Source organism: Leptonychotes weddellii, chromosome 14 (genome assembly GCF_054177405.1).
Source record: "Leptonychotes weddellii isolate Sample4059 chromosome 14, ASM5417740v2, whole genome shotgun sequence".
NCBI lineage: Eukaryota > Metazoa > Chordata > Mammalia > Carnivora > Phocidae > Leptonychotes > Leptonychotes weddellii.
In genome coordinates this window covers 59408594-59424089 of record NC_138382.1, presented here as the reverse complement: position 1 = coordinate 59424089, position 15496 = coordinate 59408594, and the positions used below count along the sequence as shown (strand labels likewise).

Genomic DNA, 15496 nt, shown 5'->3' with positions numbered 1-15496 from the left:
CATGCTATAGTTAGGGGGCTTCAGGCAGCAAAGATGTCTATGATCCCTATAGCAACATAATTTCACTTAACAACTAAAGGATCCAAAAGTCTCTAATTTGGGTCCTGTGAAGCACACAGTGGGTTGTAAGCCAATAAATTTATCTGTTCCTTCATCCTTTAGGAACTAGTTCATTCTCTCCCACATCTATCTCAGATCCTTCCTTTCCTTAAGAATATAAATGTATTCAAGTCTTTCCCATGAACAAAAGAATCTTCCCTTGATCCTACATAGCCTTCTAGCTACTGCCTAATATCATTGCTTTCAAAGTCAAATTTCTATAAGACTTTTTTAAAGTTGTATTTATTTAAGCAATCTCCACACCCAACATGGGGCTTGAACTCATGACCCAGAGATCAAGAGTCTCATGCTCTCCTGACTGAGCTTGCCAGACACCCCTCTATAAGACTTCTGTGGTCCTCACTTGCCCTGTCATTCACTCAACACATGGGAATTTCACTTGCAACCCATCACTCCTATGATATGTCTTTGTCAATGATAACCAAGGGATAACTGGTACCTAATTCCAGCATCACTTCTCAGCATTCATCTTAATCTTTCCTAATACATACATTCAGCTTACATACTTATTTACTTACTTACCTAAACTGAAGCATTTGACACTGTGAACCATTCTCTTTCTTGAAGCACTCGACTCCCTTAGATTCTGACACCAACCTCTCCTTGACATCTTTCCATCTCTCCTTCTGTGTCTCCCTAACTTTGCTCATTCCTTTACCTTTGCCTGTACTGAGCACGCTGGTGCCCCCTGGGGATTTATCTAGGGCCCTTTTCTCTTCTCACATCCATATCCTGACTTCAACTACTATGTTTTCCAAATCCATATCACTTCTGGTTTAAACTCTAGTCACATGGCCAAGTTCCTACCAGTTATTCCCTTGAATCTATTTGAAAAGTCTTAATGATTATAAATAAAATCTAAAAGTACCTCAAACTTAGTGATTATAATAAAACACCACAGGAACCTCAAACTCAGCATGCATACAACTAAACTCATCATCTTTTATCTAAATCTGTTCTTCCCTCCTGTATTTCCTAGCTTAATGAAGATACTGACACCCATCCAATTATCATCTCCTTATCCTGAAGTAGTTTTTTCATCAGTATACTCCAAAATTACAGCAGACAAACAATAATTTCTCTCTGTTTCCTTCTCTGTTTTCTTGGCACAGTGGTCACAGAATATATGTCTTGAAATGAATGCGGTAAAACTGCCTGATTTTCTGACTAGAACAGTTGATCATGCAAGATGGTGGTGGGTGGGCTCTCTGGACCTTCTTTTGGGTATGTGAGGCTACTCCCTTACCTGAGGCAAAGCATGGATAGGAGACTTCTATCCTTTTCCCCATTCCATTGACTTTATAATTAGTGGAAATTCCTTCCACAGGATGACCATAGATCATTTGCCTCAATTTTGAGGGTTGAACATTTTTGTCTTTGCAGTCTCTTCTGGGTATTTTAGTTAGAAATTTTGCATGTCAGGCTACCTTAGGAGCTAATAGGTAGATACCACTTGATGTGGGAGTCTTTCATAATCATTCCAAAAATCTATAGGCATGGTAAAAGTAAAGAGAGTCACCTTAAGGAGACAAGACACAGGTAAGAGTGGAAAAGTACAAATGGAAAAGAGGCATGCAAAACACCAACTTGTGTCCAGATAAGACTGAAAAGGAGGAAGCACTGACTAAGCAAAGTCTGATGGCAAAACATTCTCATCAAAGAGGTGTGAAAACCTTTGTTCTTATATTTTATAATTAGAACAATGATGATTGGAATGTGAAAGTTGAACTATCCCTGGGATGATTGAGGTGTTTAAAAGTGAACAACTCTGTGACTGTAATTATAGACAGAATTCAGCTAACAAAATGATGAGGTATTTTGTTAATATGTAGTAAAAAGGAGAAGAGATTTAAAAAGTAATGGCAAACATATAAGCCAACTATGGCCAAGCAAAGTATGGGAATTCTTTGCTTACTTAGAGCTTTCGCCAAGGTTAGATTACTGGATGAGTCTTGAGCCCGTCAATATATAGTCACCAAAATTCATAATTAATTTGATGATGACTATTAGAAAGATATACACATATTTTTCAAAAGAAAATTCAAGTATCTTTGTGTCTTTTTTTTCTCTTGGTGTTTTTTTAATAGATAGTAAGTCTGAGATGCTTAGCAATATTACAAATAGAATATAAAGTACTCAAAAGCACATTGGGCTTACCTTCATCCACTAAATTTAAACATGTTGATTCTTCTATTTTGAGTAAAAAAATAGCTTATTTATTTATTTTTATTTTATTTAATTTAATTTATTATGTTATGTTATTAAGATGCAGGAATTCAGGCAATTTTTCCTTTATTCATATTTTCATAAGTATTTCTTTAAAATATAGATCAAGACAAAGAAGCAAGCCAGTCTCAGAGCTGAGAGGGAGAAGGAGGTAGTCTATCTGGCAAGATCTGCCCATAAGATAACCCCCAATCTATTGAAATATGCTCTCACCAATTGTCTATATAAAGAAATTTGTTAAACACCTTGAACTTCTCAATAAAAACCCAGGAGGGCCACACATCAGAAGGGCACCCTAAGCCTAAAGACAACACTGGACTAGAACTCCCTAATAAAACATAAAGTCAAATCTCCACAAACTTAAGGGAGCACACCAGTAATTTAATTACCTGGTAGTATAACACTATTTTAAAAAGTATAACCGAATCCAGAATTTCTACAATATATTATCCTTAATGTACATTATATATTTGCAAATTCCTGGACATAGTAAAGGACAATGTGACCCACAGTCACAAAGAGAAAAATGGTTAACTGAAACAGACCCACAGAAGACCAAATATTAGAATTAGCACATAAAGACTTTTAAAATAACAGTGTTAAGTATATTAAAAAAAAAAAATCTGCAGGAAAATACGGGTATAACAGGTGAAAAAATAAGATGCTTTAATTCCCGAAAATGTAATTAGGTGTGGAGAGCCATCGTTTTATTAAGCAACCAAGAATCCTTAACAGAACCTTGCTCTGTACAGTTTAATTCTCAAACATGTATTGTCCTTATAATATTTAGCTCCCATAACAAGGAAAGAGTTTGGGAGATATTTCCCATCTCACATAAATGAAAATACAACTTAACAACCTGTTTGTATTATCCTTCATGAAGTAGGTTGCTCTTCCTGGCTTCCAATAGTAAAGAACCCTTAGTTCGTCAGTCTTGCTCAGAAAATGTAATACCACAAGCTACCTGGTCCTAATAGATCATGTTCATACTCACATGAGTATCATATTTATAGAACCATAACTTGACATTTATGCCAAGATATTACTGATTTGCAGACTCTTGAGACTCCAGGTAATTCGATTCACTATTTTTTTAAAAAAAATATTAAGGAACTGGCCAAAGAAAAATACTTTTGGATTTTAAATTATTTATGACCACAAAAATCTTCAAATTCGCATTTTAAAAGATAAGATTACATTTATTTACCTCATAAACACTTTTTTCACAACCCCCTATCCTGTTCTGATTTTCCAAAAAATACTTAGCTATTCCCATGGAACTGCCAAGTTATGCCAACTAAAATGAAGTGCCTTGTTTTGCTCTGTAGATTGGCCTGTTTCACACACAAATTGCTGAACTCCAGTTCTGAGGGAGGAATGGTAAAAGAATGAGGCCCTTACTGCTTGCATCCCATACAGCTGTGTTTTTGCTCTGAGAACATTGCTACTCAAGAGTGTGGTCTACAGACCAACAGCAGCAGCAAGAGCATCTTCTAGAAGCTTGCTGGGAATGTACAATCTCCAACCCCACCCCACACTTACAAAATCGGGATCTGCCTTTTAACACTATTTCCAGGTGATCTATGTGCACATTAGAGTGTGAGTCTCTGAGGAGATGGTATCATTAACTTCAAATGCTGGGCACCTCCCTCTTGGAAGATAAGAAGATAAGGAAAACACTGGAAGGAGGGAGAATTCCCAGTAGTTTCTAGGTCAACTTCCTGAGTGCTTCCTTGGCTAATATATATAGTTTGGCAGATCTTGATGCCTTTCAAAAGTTAGAGGCTTTTGATATGACTTCAACAAAGAGGGCTAAAACAAATCAAATACTGTGTCTAAAAAAATGTCTAGGAGGGATCTGCAATTCTTTAACTGTGTTTGCTTGTTCTGTTTGCTCTTTGTCCTTTGTTTTGTCTTATTTTATTAGCGATCCCACTTTGCTTTGTCGTTTGGAAAACTGAGTCTCTGATTCCTCAAGGGGGCAGGCATTCACCACGATACTGGTTGCAGCATGTTTGGTCCTGGAGGTAGCCTCAGCCCCAGGTTCATTAGTGCAAACAAAAACATCTGAAGGCTGTCAACTATTCAAACTAGTTTTAACATTGGACTTGGCTTGGCTAGTGTTTTCGAAAGTGACTTAAGGAGTTGTAAGATGACTAGTCCAGACATTACAACAAAGTGTTTTTATGCTAAATTAACTTCAGGGGCTAGGAATTAGGCTTGGATTTTGACCTCATATAGAATGTCTGAGCTTTTAAGATTCATTTAGGCTCCTGTCCCCTTGCTATGTCATAACTTCGGACGGTATCCCACCAAAACGTCCCCCAGCACCCCATGTAGCACACTTTATTATAATAAGTTGGTCAATTATGTTTGTCCTTCATTCGATTGTGGCCTCCGTGAAAGCAGGGACTGGCATATTCATTTTTGTATCACAGGTACCCAGAGCAGTGGCTAGCACATAGTAGGCGCTTAATAATTATAAGTGAAATGAATAAATAAATGAACATAATTGACAGAGAAATGGAAGTACTTAAAGCAGGATAAGCAGTCTAAATAACTCACTTACTTTTTAAAAAAGATTTTATTTATTTATCCGAGAGAGAGAGTGCACATGGGGAGGGGCAGAGGGAATGGGAGAAACTCAAGCAGACTCCGCTCTGAGCATGGAGCCCAACATGGAGCTTGATCCCATGACCCTGAGATCATGACCTGAGCCAAAATCAAGAGTCGGACACCTAACCGACTGAGCCACCCAGGCGCCCCGATAACTCACTTTCTAAGCATGAAATACTATATAAAAATAGATGGAGTAAAATATATCTAATTTAGACCCCATCTATTCAGAACTTGTAAAACACACCTTTTGATTAGACTATATTTTATGCTTTTGTGCCGTGAAGAAGATTAAACAAGACGGAACAGATTTTATTGATTTGACAGCAACTTAGGAAGTATTCATTTAAGATATTATTGATAAATTAAATTATCACTTTAAATAGAAGGTCAAATACTATGAAGTTCTTCTCATGAAAACAGAATTTTTACTAGTAAAGTTCCTTCCTATTATTAGTACACATAAAATTTCATTTCCTAAAATAATATTCTAATTAAGCCACCTAAAAACTGAGATTGGTGTTCCCTCTGAGGAATCACATTTGGGGCATTTTTATTATAATTTATAAGAAAAATGAAATTTTCAAAGGGAAGCAAATAAACACTTCAAGTAGCTTCTGGCATTGGAGCTTCTCCTTAAGTTCATGAGTAAAACTCGTAACAATTATCAGATAGCTTCTTCATATTTTGAAGCCTTGACCTCCAATGACCAAAATGTGTAAACAAACAAAAAGTTGCCAAGTTCCATCCTGGTAATGTGAAGAGTGTTTTTTTTTAAACCTTCAAACACTTCTATCCTTTGCACACTCTCTGGGTTGAGACCCCAGCTGGAAAGAGATGGCATGCTTCACCTGGATGATTGAAATGAGCTTAATAAAGGGACTGCTTTACAAAAGCACTGGCAGAGTTAGGGGAAACCAACAGGGACAGTGAAACACACCAGGGGCAAACCAAGTGGGGAGATCAGCCATAGCCTCACCTAGTCTTGAAGGAGGAAGGGAGAGAACCAGAAGTAAAGTTGTAGGAAAGGGCTGCAGGCAGGAGCTGTAGACTTTAGCTGAGGAAAGCAGCCAGTGACAACACCCTGTCCTACTGGAATGGAGACCACAGAGTAAATACACTGACCTCACTCTTCTTTCCACCCTTGGGTCTCATGCTGGTGCCTTGCATTCATCCAGCCCAACAGGAAACCAAAGGGCAAGAGAGCTAACTGATGCAGTCCACAAACGTCAGCCTCATAGGGCAGCAAGCAGTGGGGGAAGATAGAGAATGGTTTGAAGGGCAAGACAGAGAAGACCTACTGTGCACACCTCCTTCAAAATTCCTGTACTGCAAAGTATTTATGATACAAACTTATTTTGCCATACACATTGCTAAGAACTGATTGAAAAAAGGATCTGTAATAACAACAAATTTTCTAGTAACACCGACATTTGCTAATTTGTAATATTTTCATGGGGATACAAGATTCACAGATTCTTTCACTAGGAGATGTGGTAAAGGCAAATTTCCTCTCTATCTCCCTGAAACCTGCTGAAATGAATGAAAAGCTGAAAAAAAATTTATCTACTATGAAACTAGCAGAGTTAAGATTCCCAAATCACAGACTATAAGAATTATCTGCCCTAAAGAGTAAAAAATTTATTAAAACAGTGGGCAACCCTAAAAGGTGATCTATACCTTTTGAGATTCCAATTGGTTTTCAAAAATTTCTCTGTAAGTAAAGAGAGAGCTCGCAAAGGACCAACGCCGGAATGGTGAGGAGTGCCATGAACAAGTCATGAAAGATGTGGGAAACATCTGTGTGGAGGGGCAGGTCCCATACAAGCACGGTACAGAAAATGACACTGATGGTGTGAACTCTCTTCTCTTTATTATCAGTGAAAGCCTGAAATTTAGAAACTTAATAGAGAAGACTAGTCTGGACACACAGAGGTTCAGTCATAATCTACCATAGTCTAGCCATAGTCTGGAGGTGAGAGATATAGTAGAAAAGAAGGAAAGTAACAGTGACCTTTGTAGATGACTTGCCCCCTCCCCTCTGTTTGTAGATGCTAAACAGAGCCAACTACATAATGAAAAATAAGCACCAAATATCTATCTGTCCCCCCGACTCTGAGATACACACATACATGCACACACACACACAGAGTGAGCTAGAATGTGTGATCTATCTCAATGACCTGCTCACATACTGCAAAGCACTTTTAGAGAAGACATTGTTGTAAGAAATTGTTGTTGTAAGAAATATTTATGAGACAAAAATCTCATCTAAAGTCACTATCTTCCCCCAAATACTAGCTTCCACTTATTCTTGGGCAAATAGAATGCTTGGATAGAATATCTATTTGGAAGTGAGTAATAAGTGCAAAGCTGTCAACATGCATGGATTCTACATACTTATTATTTTTTTAAAAAGAGAGGAAAGATTTGCATGCAAAAGGCAGGTAAGTATATTTCAGAAAAATAACACAAAAAATAAATGAAATTTTCAGATAAATTCTCCATGCAGTCAAAGAAATTAAAGAAAATATGAACCCTTTTAAATATGTGCAAAATGAGCAGGAAGAGTCAGAAAACAAATTGAAGATGACAATAAAACCATTACAGAAATGAAATCTACATTTGAATGAGTAAAAACTAAATATTGCTAAAAAAAAAAAAAAAAGTCAGTTGCCCAGAGGGTAGACTTTAAAATGTAACAAAAACTCACGGGAAAAATCAGGGGAAAATGTAAGCAATTCAAGATAGTTACGGAGGGCAGTGACTAATAGATGTACCTGTTGTAGATAAGAGAACAGTAGATCATTTAATTGAAAGCCATAAAGAAAATGCCTTTACAAAAAAAAGGGAAATATAAATCTTTAGATCAAAAGAATGTACAATTTCCCAGGAAAAAATTGACACAGTGACTTGCATGAGAAATATCGCAGAAAAGTTATTAGACTTTCATGTTTAAAAATAATTCTATCAGCACCAAGCAAAAAAAAAAAAAAAATCCAAGAGTTGGGGGGCAGGGAGGAGGCAAGCCAGCTACAAAGAGGAAATAATCAGGCTAGCCTCACACTTTTCCAGAGCAACAGTCCATGCCAGAACATAATGGAACAATGTCTTATAGAATTATGAGGGAGGAAATACATGAATCTATAATTTTACAGTCAATTTGTTTGTTCATAGAAGCAACAGAAAGGCATTCAGAATATAACACCCTTGGGCCCTGTTTGAAAACAGTACCTCCCAACTAAACACTAAGTCATCACAAAATGCTCAGGGAAGAAGATGCCAGTGAGGAAGGGGCTGGTGGTGATCTTGACTCTATCCAGATTCAAGACTAATACTAAGGCCACAAAGCATGGTCTTCCTTCTGCATGGCTCACCTCCTCACTTTGTTCAAGTCTCTGTTCAAACTCTTCCACTCAGAAACTTGTTTCCTGACTACTCGATCAAAAATAACCCTCCCTCATCCCCTTCCAGTCTCCTAACGTGTTTTATTTTTAGTCTTAACATTTATCACTTCCTGACATTAATGTATATACACACTGTGTCTCCTCTACAAAATAAAAGCTCTCTGAAGGGAGGACATTTTTCAGCTTTGTTCACTGCTGTATTCTCAGTGCTTAGAACAGTGCCTAGGGCATAAAGGGTGCTCAGTTGATTGAATGGACTGTGAGAATTATGTTTACACTTCAAAACTGCCAATGTTAAAAACTTTGAAAATGTAAAACTAACAATATAACCACCACAAATGGTAAATAGAGGGCTAAGTGATATACTCTCATTTCCTTGATGATAGGAGTAAGAAATCATTCAATAAAGTCAAAATTTGACAAACTCTACAAAAAACTACTTGATTACTTTTTAAAGTTAATTAGGTATTTTAAGTTTTCCCTTTGTAAATAATTTTCATTCTCTTCTGGACACAAGCTTGCTGTTTGTATTTTATGGCTCCCTAGTGCTCTCTGAAAAAGTGATAAGTACCCCAGAGGGCCTCAGTGCAGGGAGGCAAGACCACAGACTGTGACCACTGAGGGAATGGTTACATAAAGTTAGATGAGTCAAATATAAATGTATTACTCAGATATAAATATATAACGTGGCTAGGGTTGTCAAGGATTTGAGGAAACAGGGATTCAAACATTACTGGTGGCAATGTAAAGTGATAGAACATTTTTGGATGCACTTTGACAATATATAGAAAAATTCATAATATGCATATTTACTCACTCAGCAATTCCATTTCTGGAAAGTACTATACAGATTCATTTACAGAATGTACAAAGATGTTCATTGCAACATCGCATTTAATAGCAAAAAAAAAAGTGGCAACAAATCTAAATCTTCATCAAAGGGGACTGATGAACTATATTCTGAAAGTAAATGCTAATCAGCTAATAAAAGCACATGTGTTAGGTGTGTATATATTGATATATAACAGTATGCACAATATATTAAGAGGAAAAGCAACAGAACAACATATGTGGTATGATTTCATTTATATAAAAGGAAGTATTTAAACTTATATCAGTATGTGTTTCCAATTCTATTTTGTTTGAATGGAAAATATCTGGAAGGATACCTCCAAACTGTTCATGATAATGCTCTAAGGACTAAGCCTTGGGGGAAGAGAAGGGAAAGGGGGAGGTTTATTTCATAAACTAAGCCCCAAAACATTTGAATTGTTATAAAAAGCATATATTACTTCCATCATAAAAATTAATTTTTAAAAGCCTTACACATTTTTAAAGACATTTTTTCAATGCCTACAATGTGTTGAGCACATGAAATGGCACATTTTGTGTAATAGGAGGAGAGACTTAGCCAAGGAAAATGGTTCAAGGTCATACAGCACTCATAGTCACATTTAGACTACACAGGAAGTTCCTTGAAGACAGGATCAGGTCACCACTTACTCCCAGTACCTATCACAGTGCTTGGCACATAGAAAATATTTGATAAATGTTTGCTGGATAAATGGATGAATGCATGAATGAAAGCACATATTAAGAACCAGAAGTCAACTGTGACTCAATATCCCTCCCACACTTATCCCTTCATGAGCCTCAATTTGTTTATGTGAAAGAACAAACTTTAGTTGAGATGCTCTGTGATCTCCTCTGGATGCTTTAAACTTGTCCTGTGGCTACGTCTATGTGAAAGAAGGCACCTGACAGGTGATGGGAAATGTCACTTCTGAGTCCCACCAGATCAGTTCTGAGGCTGCCATCCGTGTTGTGAGAGCCCCGGTGCTTGCAGAGATGGCAACAATTTGAATTTAGAGTTCCCATGTTATATCCTCTGTGCCTTCCAGCTCCCAAGCTGTTTGGAAGACTGTGTTCTAGAGGAATGTCCAGCGAAACCTATAGGTCTGGTATCAAATTAATAACTGCACATACCGAAGTTTGTTCCCACATGTAACATTGGTCTCACACTCAACCCAACAAGGAGGGCAGCCAAGTGCAATGTTAGGGCCCTCTGCTTATTATTTATATTTTCTCCTACTTCAACTGAGATGCTCTTGTTTTATTAAAACCAATAATGCTCATGAACAAATGATTATGTTTTTATTTTCACTCCATTTCATTTAAAATTAGTGACCTTGACTTACTCAAAACTATCAGGTACTGACACACCACAAACTGTCTGGTTTTTAAAATTGATAATCCCCTTCTCTTGTTGCAGATATTTGCAGTATTCTGATGCTTGGCTATGACACAGATTTTCTTTTTTTTTTTTCTTCCAAGTTTTTATTTAAATTCAAGTTAGTTAACATATAGTTTAGTATTGGCTTCAGGAGTAGATTTAGGGATTCATCACTTACATACAATACCCAGTGCTCATCACAACAAGTGCCCTCCTTAATGTCCATCACCCATTTATAACCCATCCCCCATCCACCTCCCTCCATCAACCCTCAGTTTGTTCTCTATCGTTAAGAGTCTCTTATGGTTTGCCTCCTTCTGTGTTTTTGTCTTATTTTATTTTTCCTTCCCTTCCCCTATGTTCATCTGTTTTGTTTCTTAAATTCCACATATGAGTGAAATCATGTGGTATTTATCTTTCTGACTGACTTATTTTGCTTAGCATAATACCCTCTAGTTCCATCCACATTGTTGCAAATGGCAAGATTTCATTCTTTTTGATGGCTGAGTAATATTCCATTATATAGATAATATTCCCATTATATATATATATAATATTCCCATTATATATATAGCTCCATTATATATACCCATATATATTATATATATAATATATATGCAACATAGATATATAATATACATATATAATATATATATGCCACATCTTCTTTATCCATTCATCAATCAATGGACATTTGGACTCTTTCCATAATTTGGCTGTTGTTGACAGGCTGCTATAAACATTGGAGTGCATGTGCCCCCTTTGAATCAGTATTTTTGTATCCTTTGGATAAATACCTAGTAGTACAATTGCTGGGTCATAGAATAGTTCTATTTTTAATTTTTTGAGGAATCTCCATACTGTTTTCCAGAGTGGTTACACCAGTTTGCATTCCCACCAACACTGTAAGAGGGTTCCCCTTTCTCTGCATCCTCACCAACATCTGTTGTTTCCTGAGTTGTTTATTTTAGCCATTCTGACAGGTGTGAGGTGGTATCTCATTATGGTTTTGATTTGTATTTCCCTGATGATGAGTGATGTTGAGCATTTTTTCATGTGTCTGTTGGCCATTTGTAAGTCTTCTTTGCAGAAATGTCTGTTCATGTCTTCTGTCCATTTCTTAACTGGATTATTTATTTTTGGGGTGTTGAATTTGATAAGTTTTTTATAGATTTTGGATACTAACCCTTTATCTGATATGCTATGACACATTTTCTGTGCCACCCATTTTACATACCTTCAGAAGGAAAGGTATTTTAGCTTTTAGCTTTGAAGTTGTAAAAGACAAGTATCATCACACCCAATCATAAAGCTCCTTGGCAGCTCCACATTGCACTTAGCCACATCTCTAAACCATCTTCCCCTCACTGCCAAACTCCAGCCATACCATCCTTCTTTCAGTTCTTCCAACCTGTCAAGGATCTCTCCTGCCTTAGGGCCTTAGCACATGCTGCTTTCTCAGCCCAGAGTGCTTCTTCCCTCTACTCCTCACCTCGCCAACTCCTACTCATCCTTTAGATCTCACATTAGATATCAGTTCCTCAGAGAAGCTTTGTTGACACCCTAATCTAACCTATATCCCCTTCCTGTTATTTTCTCTGTACATTTCCTTCCATGGCATTTATTGCACCTTGTATTTATATATTCATTTGTATTTACTACTTTAACATCTACCTTTTCATTATACCATGAACTTCAGATGATGAGAATCATGACTGCTTTGTTGACCAGGGCTAATCTAACTAACAAATATTTGTTAGTTAAGTGAAAAAATAAGAGAAGGAAGTGAATTTTATTCCCCCTTTTAATTGTTTTTCATGAACATAAGTTGAATACAGTAAGTAAGAATTGAGTCCCCATCTCTCTGATATTTAAAGCAGCCTGTCCTGTCTGAGCAGCGAGAGGGTTTAGATTGAGGGGGAGAACAGGATTTGAGAAATTTTGTTAGACCCAAGACAGGAAGAGGTGGTATTCTGAAAGGAGAGAAAAAGAGTTTAAGAGTTAATTATGTTAATGAAGCAAAGGAAGTGGGACAGAGAACAGATAGCTGGAAATGCAGGAGGTTAACTGGAAGGTGAGAAGGACTTTGGGATGTCACAGAGGAACAGAAAAGCCAGAGCCAAGTTGATCAGGAGAGAAGGGGGCTGGTTGCGGCACCTATGTGGATCCTGCGGAAGGAGAGGAAGAGTGTGGGAGGTCAGCACACCTGGAACAAAACTTAGCTGGAGGATGGAGAGGAAATGTGGGAGGGCCTGAGGAAGGAAACTTACAAATTCTTTATGCTGTTATTGAGCACTCAAGCTGTAAGTCTGGAAGATAGGCAGTCCATTATAGGCAATCCATTAGTGTACTAACATGAGATGGTAAAGATGAAAGTTACTGCCCTGGCAAACAACCAGGGTACCCCTTAACCTTCCACAGTGCGATGACTAGACCTACATTCATTCTCTTATTAAGGACAGTCTCCCTGTCTAAACAAACAGCAATGGCAATAAGAATAGAATATGCCAGAGGCCAAGTTGTCCAGCTTCTGCTCCGTGTACCCAAGTCTGCTATGTCTTTTGGTTGCTTCTCCACATCTCCAATGGTATCTTGAGAATTGTGTTACTCTCAGTTACCCTTGGGGCATTAAGTTTCTTTATACATTGTCTGGAGGGGGAAGAAAAACAGCTTGGTGTCAACCCGAGACCCCACAAAATGTCAATGGAGAATGCTGGAGACCACAGTAATAATAATAGACAATAGATAATATTTATACATAATAGATGATATTTATTGAGCTTTCCTTGTGCCAGGCTCAAAGACTATTATATGTATCAATTTGTTTAATCTTCACAAAAATTGCATGAAATAGTTATTATTCCTCTTGCCAGAAATGAGGCCCAAGAGAGACTGACGTCATTCAGCAAAGTACACAGGGACTCAATCCCCACAAACTGATTGCAAAGACTTAATCATTAACTCCTTAAATTTGTATACACCTTACAATTTACAAAGCCCTTTAGCAGAGATAGAAACCTTATCTGATCCTCTCAACAAGGCTTAAAAAGTAAGGCAAGAATATCTTTGTCTCCATCGTATACACAGGGAAACTGAGGCTCAGAGACATTAAATTACTAGTATAGGAAATCAATAGCCTAATACCAGCCAAGGCAGGGGCTGAAACCTACATCTCCTCACTCCTAAAATGCCATACCATCTCTTGCTTCTGCTTTAGCAGCCCTGTTGGTGAGGATTAAATTGCACCTACACAATCAGATATGCAGAGGGATAAAAGCTGCATCTAGGGTTTATTGGGTTTGGCATGAAGGTCCTGATACCTGAAAACCGGACGTTCTTCAGGCTGAAATATGATTTCATACAGCCCCAACGACAGGGAGTATCGATGGGAAGAGAGGAGGCGGCGGAGAAGCTGACCAAGTGAGCAGTATCTAATAGCTGCTCCAGAACTGACCCTTTCTTGGAGCCTGTCGCCTGTTAAAGTGCCCCTGCTGCGGCAGCAGCCTGGGAGAGTGCCCAAAAAGCAACACGGAGATGCAAAGCCTGATGAGAAAGAAACCCCAGTTCGAACCCACAACTGTAGCCCTTTATTGTGTCTTTTCTTGTTAACGCCCCTCTTGCCTCCCTGCCCTCTCTTCCCCAGCCCTCCCGTGCCGTGCCGTGCCCACGGTGCCAAACGTTGTGACTCAATCCCCAGCTGCTACGCCTACCTTTCTGTCTCATTTTTCAATTACCCCAGGGACAAATCAATTATTTTGGGTCATCTGATGGTTTCTAGTAGCCAGGGCATTGCAGCTCTGGCTCATATTACCCACTAACTCATCATCCTTCCATTACACGTTTCACACCGAACCACATGTGCTTCCGATCCGCAGTGACCCCCGCCCCTTTTTTTTTTTAACTGCAGTCCAATAATGCTGACATGGTTAGGAATCGGAAGTCAGTCCGATTACTAGGCTATTGCAGTCAACTCCCTGAGAAGCGGAAGCTTGGGGCAGGGATGGGGAAGCCTAGAACGTGCCTCCCTCCTTGGCAGCCGCGTCCCCTCCCGAGGCCCTGCTGGCCGAGAGGTAGCTGCACAAAACCACGCATCCCGGGGCTCCTACCCCTTGGCTCCGGCCCCCGCGGCTGCTGCTATAGAAACACCAGGCGTAAAAAAAAAAAAAAAAAGAAAAGAAACACCAGGCGTACACACTGGGCTGAAATTAAACACCCATCAGCGACTGGGACCCGAGCCGGGATCGGCCTGCTGCCGCGGTCGCCATGGCAACGGGCCGAGAGGAGGGCAGCGAGCGGCGCGCGCGGCGCGGGGATACTCACTCCGTCGCGGGGCTCCGGGCGGCCCGGCGCGCTGCTGCGGGGCTCACCGGCGCTGCTCGCCTCTGCCGGGGCCAGGCGCTCTGGCCGCGCCGCGCGCGAGGTGGAGCCGCAAGCTTCGCGAGCTTCTCCCCTCCCCGCCCGCACCCCCTCCTCCCCTTGAGGGTTGAAAGTGAACGCTCAGGCTCTCTCAGCTCCCAGCCTACGAATAAAACGGGAAGCAATTGGATAATGTTGTTCGCTGGGCGCTAGACAAGCCACTCCACTTAAATGTTTCGGGAGGGAGCGCGCTGGCCGCTGCGCGCCTGGCGGTGTGGCCACCAGCGCGCAGGGCCTGGGCGCCCGAGGCGCCAGGTGCGCCAGCCGCTCCCCTGGGACAGGCAGCGCTGCGCTGAACCCGGGGTGGGGGGGGTGCGGCGGGGGAGAGGGGCGGCTGTGGCGGTGGCACAGCCCAGAGGGCTCAGGGAAATGATTGAGTCATCCGCAAGGCTGCAGCTCTCGAGGCTTGGAAGTTGCGAAAGAATGAAGCGTCTGGCCCCTGCAAATAACAAGTACTGCCCCCAGCGGGCCGGGCAGG

General features: G+C 39.7%; 1 protein-coding gene across 1 annotated transcript in view; it reads right to left on the bottom strand.

The window, feature by feature from the left end:
* Positions 1-15036, bottom strand: part of PALM2AKAP2 (PALM2 and AKAP2 fusion) — a 441240-nt gene extending 426204 nt beyond the window's left edge. Inside the window, exon 1 of the mRNA XM_081803345.1 lies at positions 14923-15036. The gene's annotated coding sequence lies outside the window, so the exon portion shown is untranslated. The remainder of the gene's footprint in view (positions 1-14922) is intronic.
* Positions 15037-15496: the final 460 nt, after the last annotated feature.